The sequence below is a fragment of the Marmota monax genome, unplaced genomic scaffold (assembly GCF_021218885.2).
Source record: "Marmota monax isolate L192 unplaced genomic scaffold, Marmota_monax_Labrador192_F-V1.1 WCK01_AAM20220418_F8-fsc00001, whole genome shotgun sequence".
NCBI lineage: Eukaryota > Metazoa > Chordata > Mammalia > Rodentia > Sciuridae > Marmota > Marmota monax.
In genome coordinates this window covers 54,830,722-54,852,208 of record NW_026693777.1, presented here as the reverse complement: position 1 = coordinate 54,852,208, position 21,487 = coordinate 54,830,722, and the positions used below count along the sequence as shown (strand labels likewise).

Sequence of the window (21,487 nt, the reverse complement as noted above, 5' to 3'; positions counted from 1 at the left end):
TCTTCTCCACTGACTCCACTACCGCCACCACACACACACACACATATTTCGTGTAATTTTTCTTTGAAAGAAGAATTATTGCACTTTCATCCTTCTGCAATGATCTATGAACTATTAAGCAGCTAGTTCTGTGCTTCACATACTTCATTGCTTGATATTTAAGGACTAGCAGTGATATAAGCTATTGTACAGTCTAGAAAGGAAAATAGTCTACATTGTTAATAATAAGCACATGAAAAGTGACTTCTCTAGGCTTATCTAACGTGTTTACTTCCTATTTCACCTGGGCATTGATTTACCAAGCACATAGTTATGATGATCTATAGAAAAGTTACCAAATCTATATGATGAAATCCTAAAACCAAATAATTGAATGCTTAGGAAATAAACCTCTATTTATCCACCCTCATGTTCAAGTCCACAATTCTACTGAAATTACTTTCTCAACAAAATGTTATAATAGTTTGGAAAGATAAACTTTTGTAGTTTAAAAAAAAACAACTCTCATTTGTAAATGAGAGTTTCAAATATTCTTTTAGATTATCTTACATCAGTTTCTTAGTTTCAAAAATAATCCTTTATGGGAGTCTATGAAATTATTGTTGCATTATTGCTGTAGTATTTCGTTTACAGTTATTATAACCTTTCCCATACAAGATGTCAACATAGAAGTAAGAAAAATACAATGTTTTTCACTTTCTACTAATAAATGCAAATTTACAATCTGTCTATCTTCTATCATTATTATGGTCTAAAAGTTGCCTGTAATGACCTACCATATTTCGACATTGTTATTATTATTATTCTAATGTGTAAAATTTTGGAACAACTGATTATCTCATTGTATAGCCTAACTCAATGCTCCAGATCGCTACCATTTGGCAAAACTCAGATTTTAGTTTTAAAAGAGCAAGGTGGTAATTTACTTTATATTAAACATATGATTATTTAAATCCCATTTATCTCTATTCCATGTGGACTTTTAAATCATAAAAAAGTAGGACCAACAATAATTAACAGTCAGGATCCTAGAGTTTTAGTATTAAATCTTTTTGTTAAAAAGCACTAAAATCTATAAAGTATTTATATATATATATGTGTATATATATATATATATATATATATATGTAACAAACTTTTTATATTCTTATTTCTCCTCTTTAGAAAAGTTCATTTAACTTAAATACTTGAACATATAATTTATTATCAATTTAATCCACTTTAATGAGAATAAAGTATTAAAGAGTAAAAGATGGCAAGATTATCTTTTAAAAAACCATTACATTGATTATTAATTATGAAATCATATAATATTCTTAATTTTTAATAAAATGCAGAGTTTTTTTTTTTTTAAAGAACTCATTTTTATGTGGGTTACCCACCCACTTCTTTCATTTTTCTTTTTAAAAGCCTAATAAGGAATATTGACTTTAAACTTTGTCATCTCAGCCAAGGTAGTAAAGGCAGCCAACATTACTATTGTTACCATATCTGTCTTTCTCTTTATTATACAAGTATATTGATGATGTAATTGCAGAAGTTTGGGTTTACTCATGCTGCTGGATTAAAAGGATTTTTTTAGACTTCCTCCTTCAGCCCCATAGAACACTTGTAAAACAGAACCACACACATAATTTAAGCAATTCATCTCCTGAAAGTAAATCTGCAGGATCTTCATCCTGAAGGGCTGATCAAGAGCTAGAAACGCAGAACCACTGTAAAGCTCAATTTGCTCCAGACTGATGTTCAGCTGGAAAAACACCTGGGTCACATAACACTAGTCTATGACATCCTGGCTTTTAACCCTTTTCTAGAAGCCATCAACTTTTCTTCTCTGTTTGGCTCTAATTTTCCCTGGAAAACTCAAGAGATTGGGGAATATCTCAGCCTTTGATCCCAGCCCTTTTTATTCCTATGCAGATATTCCCTTGAAAGTTGACTGGGAACTAAGCAAGCATTTGTCATTCTGCATTTAAAATAAAGGAAATGACTGAGGAAACCGTGGTGATCCTCAATACAGTCATATTATAAACACAGGACAGCTGAGCTTTTACAAATGCATCTACTACTCTAAGAAAAATCCCATAATTGTAGTTGAAAGTGCAAACAAAAAGAATCAACAAGAAAAGACAGAAGCAAAATCACATGCAGATGAGGTAGCGCATACAGTGGGGCTAGAGAACATACCTGAGGGATTCTCCTTTAAAAAAAAAAAATGTACACGCCAGCTGGGTTGTTCCTCTTCTCCTGTTGGGGTGTATGTGTTTTCCTTTCAGAAATACCACTTGCAATTTTGTTTCTAGTCTCCTTTCCTTTATTCAGCCACAAAGAGTTAGAGCAGGAGCAGAGGCTGCGTCCCAGGGACCGGACTCATGTTCAATCAGGCATGCCTTTGGTCTGCAACGGTGTCTGTTCTTTTCTTGTCAATTCTTTCGTGCTCCCTGGGTAGCCTCCAAAGCAATTTTACAACTTAGCTGCTGGCACAAAACTGCCTTTCACTCTTCCCATTGCCAAATTCCTTGGGCAGCTCATTTCTCATCCCTTTCTCTAAGAAAGCAAAATGAGATCTCTCCGGAGCATCCAGGCTCATCAACAATTGAGGGTGAAGAGCAGCCTGGCTCAGTGCGTCCTAGGAACTTCACACATAGCAGAGACCACTGCTTTTCAGAATGCAGCAGCGACGCTGAGAGATCCCCAGCCTCCTGCATGGAGAGCGTCTAGGCTCCCTCTGCTGCCGCTGTAGCTGCACAGAGCGGCTCTGCGAGGGTGAGCCACAGCCCTTGCTCACAGGAGATTCACAGTGGACGCTGCCAGGTGTGGCCATCATCACCGCACTGACAACTAACTATGTGGGGTACAGCATCATCTTTGGGGAAATGCATGAATGCCTAATCTTTCCTTTATTAGCTGACCTAAGAGACAATCATATACCCAATTCTGATAGCTGCATTAGAATAACAAGTGCAATTATTAAATTAACTATGTTATTTAGTAATCACTGTTTTAGATTTAGTTGGCTATGTCTGGAATCATGAAAAGTACTCAACCTTCAGTATAATTTCCAATTAGATACAAGAAGCTACTAAAGAACCCGTTATTTGAATGAGGGAGATACTGACATCCCATCCCAGGTGGTTTTTCATTTTTCTTGTAGTGTTTGTGAAATTACATTTGAAGGTGATTCCTAAGCAATGTGAATTAAAAACACATATACATATTAAAGTAGGAAAGGGTGGAGACATATTGATACAAAGGTTTTGCTTCTCACTTAGGAATAATGTCTTCCTATTTGATGTTAACATTTTAAAGATCTGGCTAGGAATTGAATGGGTTTTCTTTATTTTTTACTTTTGCTGAGTAGAGGAGGTGGGGGAGTAACAGCTCCTGCTTCCATCAATTAAGTACTTTCAATCCTCTAACCTTCCTGTTGAAACAAATATAAAAAGCACTGAATTTTAAAATAGAGCCTTAAAGAAGCTCAAGTCCTGGAATAATTTGTAGGTTTTAAGCTGCATCTGGTCTACTGGCTTAGTTCTTTCTTCTTTGCTTTGTAAAAAATGGGAGGATATTTCCAGGACTGAAGAACAATCCACTAGTAACTGAGATTAAACTGTATAAAAAGCATGTTCTCAGATGTGCATGACATTTTTCAGTACATATAAGGATGAATGTGTTTAGATCAATTTTAGAATTGACTCTCTTTTCCCATGAACTTTTAATATAAAATAAACTGCCATTAAAAAAAAAAAAAGAGCATTTTGGGGCAAAACTTGTGGCAAAACATATTCTGCCTACCATACTTACCATAAATTTAAAAAAGAAAGGTTTAAAAAGAATGTTCCCAAGTTTGATAAAATATTTGCTCTAGGTACTGATAGCCGAGCACTCTCTATCCCTAGCTTTCAGCCCCAACTTTGGTTCATAGCAGCACAGCATTTCCAACCTGCTGCTTAAGTGACTGTTAAGGACTTGAGCAGCTGCTCAGTCTAATGATCTGCATCAGGGGGCAAACACTGGGGCAGTGTGATCCCTGCCTTCAGTACTCACCAGAGGGGCAGGCTGGACAAAGCTCTACTGCCCCCGGCTGTAAGCACTTGAGAGTCACAAAGGAAAACTCTTTAGACCTTAAAGTATAACATAGGGCAAACCTTGACATTTTTATACAGAAAAAGTCATGGTAGCTAATGCATTGTTTTGAAAAAGATCTGATACATAGAGGAAGGAATATGTATTCATGATTTTGTTTTTGGTTTTCAATAACAAACCAAAGTGCTGAAGCTGGGGCCAAGAGCCCCCAGGATCCAATATTGTGCAACGTACATAAGTCTTCAGCACGGTGGGATATGGTGTCAGTGATTTTAGGTTTTAAGCTTATAGAAGGAATATAAGTAAAATGTTTCTAAATATGTAGTCTATAGAATGTGTCTGTAATATATGAAAAGTTGTGAAAATATTGCTGTAATACTTGCAGCATACTTGCTGCAAATACTTGCATAAAGAAAATAACACCAGAGGTCGTGACCATCACCTTTGCTGGTAAGAAGAAATGCTTCATGAACCCTGCAATGCCAGCCTGTGTGTTCTGATTAGTATACTTCTTAGCTCTCATGATCAGGATTCTGGTCATATACTTAAAACTGGAAAGTTTTTACATCTCTTAAAGTGGTAGGAATCATGTGTCTGAGGGATACTGGCTACTGTTAAAATTTCACTTCTAGAAAAAGTGACATGGATTTATGGCCTTATTGACCTCGAGGTACACTGAAATTCCTAACAGAACTTCCTTGATTCTTGATGGGTAGTTTTCACCTGCTGAGTATCTGAGTTGAATGATATATAATTACAGAGATGTGAATACAAGTTAAGAGTCCTGCATATTCTTATCAATAATATGCATTCCATTTCTTTAAAGAGCTTTCTTTTCAAATACTCAGATTAATAACACCAAACAACACAGTATAGGAAATGAGTAATTTCCACTTACATACATTTCACTCTACAGGTACATGCCCCAAAACTTACTCAACGATTGATTAAATAATAAAGTCATCTATCCTCCAAATCCTTCAGTAGTAATTTCAGGAAGAACAAAACCTCAGGGCGTCATTCACCTCTCATATCCCAAGGCATAAACTGGGCCTTATCATTTGTCTCATTTATGGCTTGGGAGGAAAAAAAGAAATGTCTAGATCATTGATCATTTTTTATTAGTAAAACTACTAAGTCAAAAGGATAAAAGAAATTCTGGTAGAATTCTGTTACTTCCTGTGTACCTGAATTTAAACAACCAAGGAATTCTTGAAAAAGCATAAATCAACCTGTGTGCACTGAATTAGATTTTCACCTTTCCAGAAGACCTCTCTTTCTTTTAGAGAACTGATAATCGATCATTGGAGCTCACTATTTAAACAAAAAACCCCCTCTGACTAATCATTGCTTTTCTGTATGTATGCAAATAAATTGGCAAAATAGTTCATTTTCAAGATGATTGAGAACAAAAACCATAATTACTTTTAAAGTAGCAAGCTGGAATTGCCAGATCTATAGATAATTTATTTGGGAATAAGTCATCTAACACAATTTGAAAGATTTAATTAATGAGAATTGCATGACGCAATGCACACATTAAATTTTGTTACTAAAGCTTTCCATTAAATTATGAGTCTTTAAAGATTTCACCTTTGAGCCGAAGTGAGAGTGTGTAACTGCAGAGATAAGGTGGTACAAGGCAGTGCAGTTTCCTCTTTGCCGCGCTCTCGGTTTGTTCACTCTGGGGAAGTCAGCTCTCATGTCATGGTGATACTCATGGAGGAAGCCCACCGGACATGGAACTAAGATTTCCTAAGACTAGCAAGAAACAGAAACCTCCTATACACAGTCATGTGAATGAGCCAATTTGAAAGATGACCCTGAAAATAAATTCAAACTTTGAAATGACCAAAGTCATTGCTAAGATGGAAATGTACAAGGAACTCTAACATAGAGATACTCAATTAAGCCATTGATGACCAAGAGAAACTGTGAAATAATAAATGTTCATTGTTGAAGTAAAAAAATAAAATACCTTTGAAATTTCCAAAAGAGGAATTAGATTGCCTATTATTTAACTGTGGGTTTTCAATGCACCTAAGTGTTAAATAAACCTCAGGTTCAACAAATTTACTCACAAGATGACAGTGTCATACTTCTCTAATTATTCTTGGCAGTACTTTTGTGTGTGTATTCTTAGCAGTTTTATAAATGTCTATTTTAGCATTGGTTTATTATCAAGTATGTTAAAATATTAATTTACTCGTCTGTCTTTCCTTGCTAGACACGTGGGCTCCTCGAGGGCAGAAACCATGGTCCACTCATCTTTATATCCCCAATGCCCAGCTGAAGACCACACTCATTAAAGGTAGTTTAAATGAGTAACAGTGTGCTTATGAAAGCACAAAGTTAATGAGGCTTAAGACATGGGTTGAATTTCTATATAGCCTATTAGCTTTCTTCTATTTATTGGTCTAAATGACACCCTTAGTTCTCACCAGCTGCCTCACACATATATGTGAACAAACTTTCTAACTACATATTCCAACAGTCATCTGTATCATAATAATAATACCTAAAGTTCAACATCCTTACCAATGCTTTTATGTTTATTTTAATTAGATACTGATCTTTAAAAATGTATAAAAGATTACAGTGACATTTTCATTGTCCCCACACAATATGGATAAAATAGACAAAGATTGTATAGTGTGTCTGATTGTACAAAACTAATAAATGTTAGAGACTGGATAAAAAAACTTCTACTTCAAAACTGGTTCCACTGCAAATGTGACATTATGATAGATGGCACAATTTGTAAGTTTTGTTAAAAAAATTTAATTATTAAAGGGAGTGAAATTATTCAAGAAGACACTCTTGTAGAATATTTCTGCTTGGGTAATGATCATTAGACTTTGGGTAATGATCATTAGATGTTGAATGCTGTTGAGTATAAAAGCATCTATAATTTTATTCAGTTTTTTTTTTCCTTTAGTAAAATTAGTTTCAGTACTGTATTCCAGCAAATCATCATATGAAGGCATTTTAAAAGAATATCTAAATTTTTAAAGCGATACAACATCTGGACAATAATAAGTTGAATTTTTCCCATTTTATTATTCTTTTCACTTGTGTTGGTCCAGGTAACCATGATTAGCAATATAGCATAACATTAGAGAGCACATACTCTATATCAGGGTTCCTGCTTTCTAAGTTGGGCTCTCGCAAGTACTTTATTTCTGACTTTGGTCAAATTTCTTTACCTCTCTAAATTTAGTTAAAATGAAAAAAAAAGTTTTGAGAGAGAAGTCATGGAAAAAATGAAGCCACCTATTCAAGAACAAAATCTTCACAGGATCTATGGGCAGATTTTTAAAGTCTGTCTATGGTGTTTCACATTTTACTAACTTGTGAAACCACAAACCAATTTCAACAAATTGGCTTTTGTCAAATATTCTTATTAATATCCAAGAAAGGCAAATGCCTCGTTAAAGAAAAGCAGCTCCATGTAATTTATGCTTCTCCTTACTTACCTGCCCCCACCACTTTGATCTGTATGATGAGTTATCTTTAATATAGTTAGTTCAAGGAAGCATGTCTTAAAGCTAGATAGATTAACTAGGAAAGCAAAACAACCCACAGATAACAAGTAAAAGTACTTGACAAGAGATCCTTACCCATCCTAAACATAAACAGATTGGGGACAAAAAACAGCTATATGAACCTTATGTCCACTTCTGTAAAGAGATAGGAAGAAGCAATAAGGAATGTGAAAGATTTGAGAACAGAAAACCCAAAGTCAAAAAAGGTTAAACAAAGGTGTTCTCTTGAAAGTGGGTGGCCATTTGAGAAAAGCAGCTGTACATACTTTAGCTTAGTGTTGTGGGCAAAGTGTGTCCTACAAAATTAATTTTATATAAAAGCGAGAAGTAGAAAAGGATCACATTCAAATCCTACACAACATTGTTAGAAGAAAGAAAATGAGTTTATGGAAGTACATATAACTCTCCACAAAATGAAAACATAATATATAACAAGCCCATTAAACAGATTAAAAATTACAAAATATTTGAAATAAGTATTAAAAACTTAAGGAAATCAATAGAAAATAAAATATAAAGGAATAGCATAAATTAGAACTAGAAAAACCATAAATAAAGTGATAGGACTCAGAAAAAGAATTAGAAACAAACCTATTTCAGAAATTGGAGAAGGCAAAGTTTATAGGTACAACTGATATTACTTCAGGAGAAATATTAAAAAATAAGTAAAATGCTTAAGTAAGAGATATGGAAAATAGTAAAAAATATCTATGGCAAAATGACAATTATGGAAGTTAGGCAGAAAATGTAACATACATATGTATAATGGGAACTTTAATTAATTCAACTTTAATTAATTCAAAGGACATTTACCAAAATTTAAAACAAAAAGGTAATTGGAATATGTTATTGTGAAAGAACACACTACATGCCTGAAAAAAAAAAAAAAAACATCAATCAATAAAAAAGAGCAATTCCACAATAACTCTAGCAAGTTATCTGGACTTACAAACAAAAAGACCAAGTTACTTATGAAGAAAAAAGTCAGAATGTCTTCAGATCCAGAAAGCATCAGACTTACAAAAACAAGGTACGTAAGCAAAGAAAATGAGTCATAAATTTGATATTCAGACCAACTGACTTTGAAGGATAAAGAGTGCAATCTGCAATAAACATAGAGAAACTAAAGGAATATTATTCCTGTGATCTCCTCCTGAGGAATACACTATAAAAAGAACTTCAGACAACCAATACAAATTAGGACATGTTGGTATAAAAAAAAACTGGTTACCTTGAGCACTGATGGTTGTTAAGGAAAAAGAGAAACAGCCAGATGTCATGTGCCTTTTTTTGCAGAATAATTTACAGCTACCTATGAAATAGTGCTGCCAAAGAAAATAGAACTTGAACCTAATCAAACTAGCAGATTCGACTACTGATTCATAGAAAATTTAAATAATAGAAGAACATGTTAGCAATTCCACAGGAATCTGATCAGCCAAACTTAGAATGTTATATTATAAATAACCAACTCTTCAAGTTTCTTCAACAAATACTTTGCAGAAGAAAAAACATAAGGAACATAAGAGATAGAGGGAAGGGGAACCTAAAGATAAAAGTGCATTTAAAAAACAAAAAAAAAATTGCTTAGTTAGATATTTGCTGTAATTCTGATTTAAAAGGAGAAAAAGAGAATTTGGGGGAGATAATTTTAAATTTAAACATTCAAATGAATGTTTGATGATTAGATAATTGTTGCTAATTATTAAGTGATTGTATAAAACGTGTTAAAATAGCTGAAATATTTTATATGTATACTAAAATATATACAGGTGAAATGGTATAATATTTGAGATGATTTTTAAATTAATATAGGCTAAGGAGAAGGGTAGAGGTATATACATGAATGATTGGTTGGACATAGGTTAATAATCACTGACATCAGCTGATAAATATGCAGGAGTTCATTTGAATAATCTGCATACTTTTTTATTTTAAAATTTTATATAATAAAATATAGTTAAAGTCATGACAAATAATCATGCTATAAAGGAACCAGTTTATTTTGTGTTATGTTGCCCACGTGAGTGTAACGTACCAAGTATTTCTCAATCACTATAAATAAAAATTATCTGGGTTTATTAGCATACTCAGAGAAGAAAATTTAAAATGTTGTTAGTGTTTTTTTTTCCTGCAAAATTGGATGTTCTTACCCATAAGGTGTACATCTTGGGGGCAGAACATAGCCAAAACTATTTCAGCCTTCAAAAGATCAGAAACTATTTCTTAATGCTGATGAGATGTGACTAGGGGGGTCTAGTGCAATATTTAACAAGCTTCACAGAGACGAATCTTGATGACAACTCTGTTTTGACAGCTACACTGTAAATGACAAATGCACCTCCACTATTGGGGAAAATGTCTTTTCCAAGGTACTGCCTCCACAAAGAGCATGGCAAATCAGAAATCGTCTTGGCTCCTGAGATTCGTGAATGACTGCGCCTGATCACATGGCTCACAGCTGTGCTATCATGTCCCACCATTGATACTGGCTGATATTAGAGCCTCTAGGTGCCGAAGAATTGTAAGTTGTCTTACAGCTTGTCATATTGTCACCCAATTCTACATGAGATGCTATTTCAAACAACATGGAGTTAACAAAAAAAAGGGGATATGTACTTTCATACATCATACTTAATAATGAACATGAGGTCTTTTGTTAATGCAATAGATAACTCAGACAAGTATTCAGACCTGTTTTATTTAGATGTGGACTTATACATCTCAGTAGAATATCTGAGCATAACTGTAGAATTTATTTTACCTTGTTGAAATGCATTACATATCCCTGGAGTATAAAGAAATATGGGCTACTCAGTAATTATTTGAAAAAAGACCATTTTTATCTTCTTTCCATAGATCCTACAGGGATTGTCTGTACAAATAGCTGTAAAAATATAGTGTTTATACTAAGTGCCATTCCAAGACTTATAATACTACCTACACAGGGTATTTAGGATTTAGGGAGACAGATCAGCCATATTGACTCTTTCCAGTAAGTAGACTGCATCCTAGCAAAATTGTTAATTTGCTTTCAAAATCTTTTCATCATGTTCTTAGATTTAGTAGTCCCCAGTACAAAGTTCTGCATGAACAGTACAGTCTTCCTCAGGCAATTTCTCAATGTTCATTCTATTCTATAAACAGGTTGGTCCTTTCTGATTTTACTTTCAGAAATTGCAATTCATTTTTTGGCTCCACCAAGGTCATATCTTTCATCTGCCAACCTAAAGCTGTAAATGAACAACAGGTAAAGACCATTCCTCTACAGACAGATGGACCTGCTTGTTTTTTGCCAAAGTCCAGAAGATATGTTCTTCCCTGAATCCTGGCAGGAAGGACTTGAGAACTAAAATAGATGCAGCAAATCCCTCTGTCCTGACACAATTGCTTGATTGTAAATTATGTTTCTGGATATAAAACCATCGGCCTATTTTATTTCCATTCCCAAGTGTAACATTCAATTCCCCTGACAATTTCTTAGTCATTTTAGGCTTGTGAACCGTAAACTTTAGTCATTGGCTCCTTGCTCTAGGAGATTCACCTCTGCTACCTGAAATGTGCATCTCTCTTCCTTGAGCATCTCATCCTTTAGTTCTGGAGACTCATCCTGTAATAAGCTTTCCCAAATCTACTCTGAGCAGGGGTTCTGTTAATAGGTAGTATTATTTTTTGAGTGTACACACTTTCCTAGGATTTGTACTAAAATCTAGTGATATGTAATACCTATCAGGAGTTTATCACATGGCTGTTACTGAGCTAAATCCTTCCCATGTTATCTCATATAGATGTCTGTACAACACAGTGACATTGGTACCCTTCTCAACCACACTTCACTCATGAAGAAACAAAGCTCAGAAAAGCCAACACATTTGCTGCATTTCACTTATTGCTTGACTTATTTCAAAGCGTAGTGCATTACATTGTGCCAGGCTGTCCTTCCCAAGTCTAAAAGTCATTGGTTTTTTTCAGCTTGAGCCAGGGCATGATACTGATGAGCTGCAAAGACAGCAGTTGGTCTTCTTATTGCAGAAGAAATATAATAATTTTATTTTATTTTTTAGCCTTTTCAAATAAAGTCCCCAAAAGAATTAAATATAAAAGTGTGAGCGCACATGAGGTGTGTTCTTGCCTCTGTAAACCCTGATGGAAACCCCAGCCTTTCTCATGGCTGATGCTTGCCCCCTGCTGGCGTATTTAATTTGTGCTACACAATGAAATTCTGTCATCTGCAATAAGGCACCTGGAATACATGATGTTAAATGAAATAAGCCAGGCACAGACAAATCCTGCATGATTTCACTCATATGTAGAAACTATAAAAATGATCTCTTAGGTCTAGAGAGTAGAATGGTTGTCACCAGAGGCTGGGAATGTTGGTAGGGGACAGACTGGGAATTTGGGGGTCAAAGAATACAAAATGACATAACTAAGTTCAAGAGATTTATTATACAGCATGGTGACTATACCAAGAAATATGTTGTATTCTTGATAAAAGCTAAGAGAATAGATGCTAAATATTTTATTGGTGCATATTAATCATACAGAGTGGGGGATTTTGTTGTGGAATATTCATACATGCCATAGAGAGAATGACATGAATATATTCTATTGTAATTTTTTTGTAGTGTATAACTTGCTACCTTTGATTTCAAAGGAGTTGGAATTTTCTCATGTACAAAAGGTGGCAGATGAACTCTTATTAGTTATTCCCTTCAGGTGATGAGGCAGTGAAGAAAGCTGACATTCTAACTGAGGAAAGAATTAATTAGAGCAGAGGCTCACCTCTGTGATTCCATTTTGTGTCTGAAGAAAAAGAAATCTTGGCATTTACTCCAATCCATTCCCCTCTGGTCTTTAATGGTGCAATATTCTTTTTGCATCCAGCTACCTGCTAAGTACTGCAACACTGAAATGGCAAAGTCAGCATCATATAGTTCTGGGTGCTGCTTGAGATAGATGACTCACTAAGTTTGCTGTAGTATCCACTAGAACTTAGAGGATCATAATTTTCTTTTGACATGATCATAAAATCAGACCTGTGCTCTGTAAGAAACAGGTGGTTCTGGAATACAATAATAATAAGTATACACTCAAACACATAAATAGACATACACACTTGAAAATAATTTCAAAGAGACTAGAAGGAAACTGTAACTCTATATTGCAATGGTGAATATGTTAATTTACTCAAATATTGCTAGTTTTTAAAAATATCAATGCTTAGAAATTATTAGCAATGCATTATGTTTAAATCTTTGTTGCCTGTTATATTTCTCATATAATGATTCATTTATTTGTCTTATATCCTCATTAAAGTCATTAGTGTGAAAATTTATATTCCTTCAGTCAGCAAAATGCTTAGTATTGTCAGATATTAACTAGATACTAGAGTTTAAAGAAAATATAAGCAGTGATCATGGATTATTAATGTCATTAATGTCAGAGATTAAAAATGCAAATAATCTAATAGTAAACAAGCTTCAATATTCATAAGTTACTTGAAGAAGAAAGGGAGAGTTATCATTCAGAGTAAACTTATAACTCCTAAAATGTGATAATATAAACAGAAATGAAAGGAAAGCATTAAAGAAAGATAAATGAACAGGAGAAAAATGTTTGCAACTTCTATGCCTTCTCCTTTCCCCAAACTTCTTGACATTGTGAGGTTGGTTTGTGGATTTCTCAGGCTGATATACCATTGGAAACGTAGTTTGTTCTGCTATAGTGTTTGTCCAAGATGAATTATCTTACATGTGTGGCAGATAGGAAGTAGTCACAAGGTTTTTCAAGGATGCCTATTTTATTATAGCAATATTATCTGATGATAAAAACAACCTTTTATTCCAGGCACTTATGTGCATTAACCGATTTAATATTCTCTCAACAACCTCATTTTTCTCTATTTTACTCATACAAAAATGAAGGCTTAGCAGTGTCACATAGTAACAAAATCAAGATTCAAAGAGTTTCTGAACTCTTAACTAAAATGTGCTGCTCTTTCTGATTCTAAACTTGCTCTAAACCACTGTGTACCATAACTCTAAGGTGGTGGTGGTAAGGGCATTGTAATGATAACTTATACTGTGATCCTTCATCATGAAGACAAGGGCAATATATATCAGATGAGAGATCTCAAATCCTAGCTTCTATATTCTATAGCCCTCTTTTAAAACAGAGCAATTTCCTCTCATTTTTTGACCTTTTGGCTAAAATCAATTGAAAACAGGATAATTTCCTGAGTGGTAAAAACAATTCAGGGAGGAGGGCAGCCAGAGCAGAGTTCTCTAGGGAAGGAACAAGTGTTAAACTCTTGAGGGATTTATAGCTGGGTGCCAGGCAAACAGGCAAGATGTAGGAGGAGCAGACATCCCTCTGCAGAGTGGTATTGTAGTATCTCCAATGCCCCCAGGGAGTTCTAGAGAATTGGTCACTGACTATTGGCTGCAGTAAATCTTAGAGATTAAGGACAGGAGACCTGGGGACCATCAAAAAGTAGGCAGTTACTCAAAAGGTAATTGTGCTTATATATACATTGTAGATAAAGGAATACAAATACATACAGTGAACAATTTAAAATTTTGTAATTTTATAATTTATTCATCACCTAAGAATTATTTATAATACCTGCATTATAATTCTTTGCCTTTTTCCCATAATATATAAAACTAGGGAAGATATGTGGGGGAAGTAATTCAGTAAGTGCAAATTCAATAAGTGCAAATTTGGGAAAATGGTGACACATTGGCTACAGAGAAGAAAAAAAGTATCCATCAAATGTAATTTGATGAAAAACTTGGTACATTAGGATTGGCTGAAATGAATATTAAAGTATTAAAACTATGAAAATGATTATACTGAGCAAATTATGTTCTACCCTCCAAAATAGTTTACTTTAGGATATAGGTCGTCAGAGTGATTGTTTACTATCCAACTAGTAACTTGAATCATTTCCATCCAATTCCTTATTTCATATTGTATCAACCCACGTTCATAGTAGTTGCAACTAAGAAGGTGTATTTTTGTCAGTTTATGTATATATTCCAAGATAGAGCTCTTGGCTTCTTATTTTACAAATGTTTCATTAAATGGTACACTGGTGGCCTGAAAGGTCAATTAAACTTTAGACAAGACAAATAATACATATTATCTCCCAAATAATAGGGACACTCTGATTCCATTCCTAAGATCCCATAAAACTCAAGCTACCATCTAGAGGAGAGAGTGGGTGGACTACAAACTTGATTAATCTACCACAAGATCATGTACAATTCTTTCAGCAACCCTCTAAGGCAGGCATAGACCCATTACATTACACAGTAACACAGAGGTTATTTATTTGCCCCAGGTGATAAAGGCAGAATGGAGATCCAAAGTCAGATTTGGTTTTACTCATATGGAAATGACCCTTTAGTGACTGCATGGAATGGGAGAAAATGGAACAACAACTTGTAAGCAGTACACTTCCAGAGTGACTGCAGTAAGCCAGGGTAAAAGAGTGATCCCACTGTTGTATGTAAAGACTGCATTTTTTTAAATGAGAAAAAATAATATTTATCCAGAGAGTCCTAAAAGTGGCCTTCTAGCCACTTCACTACATTTATTAAAATGTCACACTATTTTCTTTTCTAAGATATAACTGGAGAATATTTTCTTCTTCAATTTAATTTTATTACAGTGATACTCAGCACAGAAATTATAATAAAGTACATGAAAAACTGTAAATAGAAATTCATTTAATGAAAAACTTGGCTGTAAGATTTATTCTGCTCAACATGGTTCATCTATATCAACCCGAGTATCCCACTTTACTATTATAGCTTGAATCTGTTTTCTGTTGTGAAACTTAATACACATACATGAAATCTCTATCAAATAACACAAGCTAGTAGGTGAGGGAGGAAAATCAGTGACTGGGGGTTAAACTGAGATTGCCACCAGCATGAACAACAGCAAAGGTAACAAGGAGACAGGAAGCAGAGGCAGCAGGAGGAGCCTGGGATGGATATTGGAACGTGAGCCTTATCATTCATTACTCCACCATCAAAGGATGGGTTAACTCTTGTCCAGTCAAGACTTGTATCTCCATTTAACACTTAGTAATCTCCCTCATAGTATCAACTCTCTATCCTTGAAAGTAAGGTATCACAAAGGCTTCAAGAACAACTAAAAAGGCTGCAATGATGAGAACAGCTATTCATTCCACTCTGATTTTGGCAGTGGAAGTAACAAAGAGAAAAATATTCTAAAAACATTCTAAATCGATGCTGGCCTTGGATTTAGCAATGATGATGTAAGGGCCTACTATCCCTAGTTTTTCTCGTGTTTCGAACATGAAGATGTGCTGTATTTTGTCAAATGCTTTTTCTGCATCTATTGAGATGATCATATGGTTTTTGTTTTTAAGTCTATTAATATGACGAATTATGTTTATTGATTTCCGTATGTTGAACCAACCCTGCATCCCTGGGATGAATCCCACTTGATCGTGGTGCACTTTCTTTTTAATATGTTTTTTGTATGCGATTTGCCAGAATTTTATTGAGAATTTTTGCATCTATGTTCATCAGGGATATTGGTCTAAACTTTTCTCTCCTTGATGTCTCTTTGTCTGGTTTTGGTATCAGTGTGATATTAGCTTCATAGAATGAGTTTAGAAGGGTTCCTTTCTTTTCTATTTAATAGAACACTTTGAGGAGTATTGGTGTTAATTCTTCTTTGAAAATCTTGTAGAACTCAGTTGAGAATCCATGTAGTCCTGGGCTTTTCTTGATTGGTAGGCTTTTGATGGTGTTTTCTATTTCATTACATGAAATGATCTGTTTAAAGCATGTATGACCTCCTTTTTCAGTTTGGGTAGGTCATATGTCTCTAGAGATTTATTGATGTCTTTGATATTTTCTGTTTTATTAGAGTATAAATTTACAAAATAGTTTTTAATTATCTTCTGTATTTCAGAACTGTACACTGTGATATTTCCTTCTTCATCTTGTATTTTACTAATTTGAGTATTTTCTCTTTGTTAGCATGGCCAGGGGTTTATCTATTATATTTATTTTTTCAAAGAACCAAATTTTTGTTTTGTCAATTTTTTCAATTGTTTTTTGGTTTTGATTTCATTAATTTCAGCTTTGATCTTGACTATTTTCTGTCTTCTACTGCTTTTGGTGTTGATTTGTTCTTCTTTTTCTAGGGCTTTTAAATGTAGTGTTAGGTCATTTATTTGTTGACTTTTTATTCTTTCAATGAATGCACTCAATGCAATAAACTTTCCTATTAGTACTGCCTTCATAGTGTCCCAAAGATTTTGATATGTTGTATCAGTGTTCTCATTTATCTCTAAGAATTTTTTTTTATTTCACCCTTGATTTCTTCTACTATCCATTCATCATTCAATTGTGTATTATTTTGTCTCCATTTGTTACAGTAGCTTCTATTTTTTATTTTATCATTGATTTCTAATTTCATTCCATTGTGGTCTAATAGAATGCAGGGTATTATCTCTGGTTTTTTGGAATTTATTAAGAGTTGCTTTGTGGAATAAGATATGGTCTTTTTTTAAAGAGAGAGAGAATTTTTTAATATTTATTTTTTAGTTTTCAGCAGACACAACATCTTTATTTTTATGTGGTGCTGAGATCGAACCCAGCGCCCCATGCATGCCAGGCGAGCGTGCTACCGCTTGAGCCACATCCCCAGCCCAAGATATGGTCTATTTTAGAGAAGGAGCCATGTGCTGCTGAGAAGAAAGTATATTTTCTCGTTGATGGATGAAATATTCTATATATGTCTGTTAAGTCTAAATTTTTGATTGTATTATTTAGTTCTATAGTTTCCTTATTTAGTTTTTGTTTGGAAGATCTGTCCAGTAGTGCGAGAGGTGTGTTAAAGTCACCCAGTGTTATTATATTGTGGTTTTTTTGACTCTTGAAATTGGGAAGGAGGGAACCATACACCAACAAGACATAACAATCATAAATATTTATGCCCCAAAAAATGGTGCAGCTATGTTCATCAAACAAACTCTTCTCAAGTTCAAGAGTCTAATAGACCACCATACCATAATCATGGGAGACTTCAACACACCTCTCTCGCCACTGGACAGATCTTCCAAACAAAAGTTGAATAAGGAAACTATAGAACTCAATAACACTATTAATAACCTAGACCTAATTGACATATATAGAGTATACCACCCAACATCAAGCAGTTACACTTTTTTCTCAGCAGCACATGGATCCTTCTCAAAAATAGATCATATATTATGTCACAGGGCAACTCTTAGACAATATAAAGGAGTAGAGATAATACCATGCATCTTATCTGATCATAATGGAATGAAACTGAAAATCAACGATAAAAGAAGGAAGGAAAAAGCATACATCACTTGGAGAATGAACAATAGGTTACTGAATGATCAATGGGTTATAGAAGACATCAAGGAGGAAATTAAAAAATTCTTAAAGACAAATGAAAACAGAGACACAACATATCGGAATCTATGGGACACATTGAAAGCAGTTCTAAGAGGAAAATTCATTGCTTGGAGTTCATTCCTTAACAAAAGAAAAAACCAACAAATAAATGATCTCATACTTCATCTCAAAATCCTTGAAAAAGAAGAGCAAAACAACAGCAAAAGAAGTAGAAGGCAAGAAATAATTAAAATCAGAGCTGAAATTAATGAAATCGAAACAAAAGAAACAATTGAAAAAATTGACAAAACTAAAAGTTGGTTCTTTGAAAAAATAAACAAAATCGACAGACCCTTAGCCATGCTAGCGAAGAGAAGAAGAGAGAGAACTCAAATTACTAGCATACGGGATGAAAAAGGCAATATCACAACAGACACTTCAGAAATACAGAAGATAATCAAAAACTATTTTGAATCCTTATACTCCAATAAATTAGAAGATAGTGAAGGCATCGATAAATTTCTTAAGTCATATGATCTGCCCAGATTGAGTCAGGAGGATATAGACAACCTAAACAGACCAATATCAATGGAGGAAATAGAAGAAACCATCAAAAGACTACCAACTAAGAAAAGCCCAGGACCGGATGGGTATACAGCAGAATTTTACAAAACTTTTAAAGAAGAACTAATACCAATACTTTTCAAGCTACTTCAGGAAATAGAAAAGGAGGGAGAACTTCCAAATTCATTCTATGAGGCCAACATCACCCTGATACCTAAACCAGACAAAGACACTTCAAAGAAAGAAAACTACAGACCAATATCTCTAATGAACCTAGACGCAAAAATCCTCAATAAAATTCTGGACACTCGGATACAAAAACATATCAAAAAAATTGTACACCATGATCAAGTAGGATTCATCCCTGGGATGCAAGGCTGGTTCAATATACGGAAATCAATAAATGTTATTCACCACATCAATAGACTTAAAAATAAGAACCATATGATCATCTCGATAGATGCGGAAAAAGCATTCGACAAAGTACAGCATCCCTTTATGTTCAAAACTCTAGAAAAACTAGGGATGACAGGAACATACCTCAAAATTGTAAAAGCAATCTATGCTAAGCCTCAGGCTAGCATCATTCTGAATGGAGAAAAACTGAAGGCATTCCCTCTAAAATCTGGAACAAGACAGGGATGCCCTCTCTCTCCACTTCTGTTCAACATAGTTCTCGAAACACTGGCCAGAGCAATTAGACAGACGAAAGAAATTAAAGGCATAAAAATAGGAAAAGAAGAACTTAAATTATCACTATTTGCAGATGATATGATTCTATACCTAGCAGACCCAAAAGGCTCTACAAAGAAACTATTAGAGCTAATAAATGAATTCAGCAAAGTGGCAGGATATAAAATCAACACGCATAAATCAAAGGCATTCCTGTATATCAGCGACAAATCCTCTGAAATGGAAATGAGGACAACCACTCCATTCACAATATCTTCAAAAAAAATAAAAATACTTGGGAATCAACCTAACAAAAGAGGTGAAAGACTTATACAATGAAAACTACAGAACCCTAAAGAGAGAAATAGAAGAAGATCTTAGAAGATGGAAAAATATACCCTGTTCATGGATAGGCAGAACTAACATCATCAAAATGGCGATATTACCAAAAGTTCTCTATAGGTTTAATGCAATGCCAATCAAAATCCCAACGGCATTTCTTGTAGAAATAGAGAAAGCAATCATGAAATTCATATGGAAAAATAAAAGACCCAGAATAGCAAAAACAATGCTAAGCAGGAAGTGTGAATCAGGCGGTATAGCGATACCAGACTTCAAACTATACTACAGAGCAATAGTAACAAAAACAGCATGGTACTGGTACCAAAACAGGCGGGTGGACCAATGGTACAGAATAGAGGACACAGAAACCAATCCACAAAACTACAACTATCTTATATTTGATAAAGGGGCTAAAAGCATGCAATGGAGGAAGGATAGCATCTTCAACAAATGGTGCTGGGAAAACTGGAAATCCATATGCAACAAAATGAAACTGAATCCCTTTCTCTCGCCATGCACAAAAGTGAATTCAAAATGGATCAAGGAGCTTGATATCAAATCAGAGACACGCCGTCTGATAGAAGAAAAAGTTGGCTACGATCTACAGTCGGTGGGGTCGGGCTCCAAATTCCTCAATAGGACACCCATAGCACAAAAGTTAATAACTAGAATCAACAAATGGGACTTACTCAAACTAAAAAGTTTTTTCTCTGCAAAAGAAACAATAAGAGAGGTAAATAGGGAGCCTACACCCTGGGAACAAATCTTTACTCCTCACACTTCAGATAGAGCCCTAATATCCAGAGTATACAAAGAACTCAAAAAATTAGACAATAAGAGAACAAACAACCCAATCAACAAATGGGCCAAGGACCTGAACAGACACTTCTCAGAGGAGGACATACAGTCAATCAACAAGTACATGAAAAAATGCTCACCATCTCTAGCTGTCAGAGAAATGCAAATCAAAACCACCCTAAGATACCATCTCACTCCAGTTAGATTGGCAGCCATTAGGAAGTCAAACAACAACAAGTGCTGGCGAGGATGTGGGGAAAAGGGTACACTTGTACATTGCTGGTGGGACTGCAGATTGGTGTGGCCAATTTGGAAAGCAGTATGGAGATTTCTTGGAAAGCTGGGAATGGAACCACCATTTGACCCAGCTATTCCCCTTCTTGGTCTATTCCCTAAAGACCTAAAAAGAGCATGCTACAGGGACACTGCTACATCGATGTTCATAGCAGCACAGTTCACAATAGCAAGACTGTGGAACCAACCTAGATGCCCTTCAATAGACGAATGGATAAAAAAAATGTGGCATTTATACACAATGGAGTATTACTCTGCATTAAAAAATGACAAAATCATAGAATTTGCAGGGAAATGGATGGCATTAGAGCAGATTATGCTAAGTGAAGCTAGCCAATCCCTAAAAAACAAATGCCAAATGTCTTCTTTGATATAAGGAGAGTAACTAAGATCAGAGTAGGGACGAAGAGCAGGAGAAGAAGATTAACATTTAACAGGGATGAGAGGTGGGAGGGAAAGGGAGAGAGAAGGGAAATTGCATGGTAATGGAAGGAGACCCTCAGGGTTATACAGTGGAGGGGATAGAGATAGAGGAGGGGAGGGGAGGGGAGATGTGGGGAGGGGGGAGGGGGAGGATGGGAAAGGCAGCGGAGCACAACAGACACTAGTATGGCAATATGTAAATCAATGGATGTGTAACTGATGTAATTCTGCAATCTGTGTATGGGGTGAAGGTGGGAGTTCATAACCCACTTGAATCAAAGTGTGGAATATGATATGTCAAGAAATTTGTAATGTTTTGAACAACCCACAATAAAAAATTTAAAAAAA

The 21,487-nt window shown here is 34.8% G+C and overlaps 1 protein-coding gene across 2 annotated transcripts in view; it reads right to left on the bottom strand.

Annotated features, from left to right (window-relative positions):
• Positions 1-2,779, bottom strand: part of Unc13c (unc-13 homolog C) — a 601,300-nt gene extending 598,521 nt beyond the window's left edge. For both annotated transcript variants that reach the window (XM_058584813.1, XM_058584812.1), the window contains exon 1: positions 2,188-2,779. The gene's annotated coding sequence lies outside the window, so the exon portion shown is untranslated. The remainder of the gene's footprint in view (positions 1-2,187) is intronic.
• Positions 2,780-21,487: the final 18,708 nt, after the last annotated feature.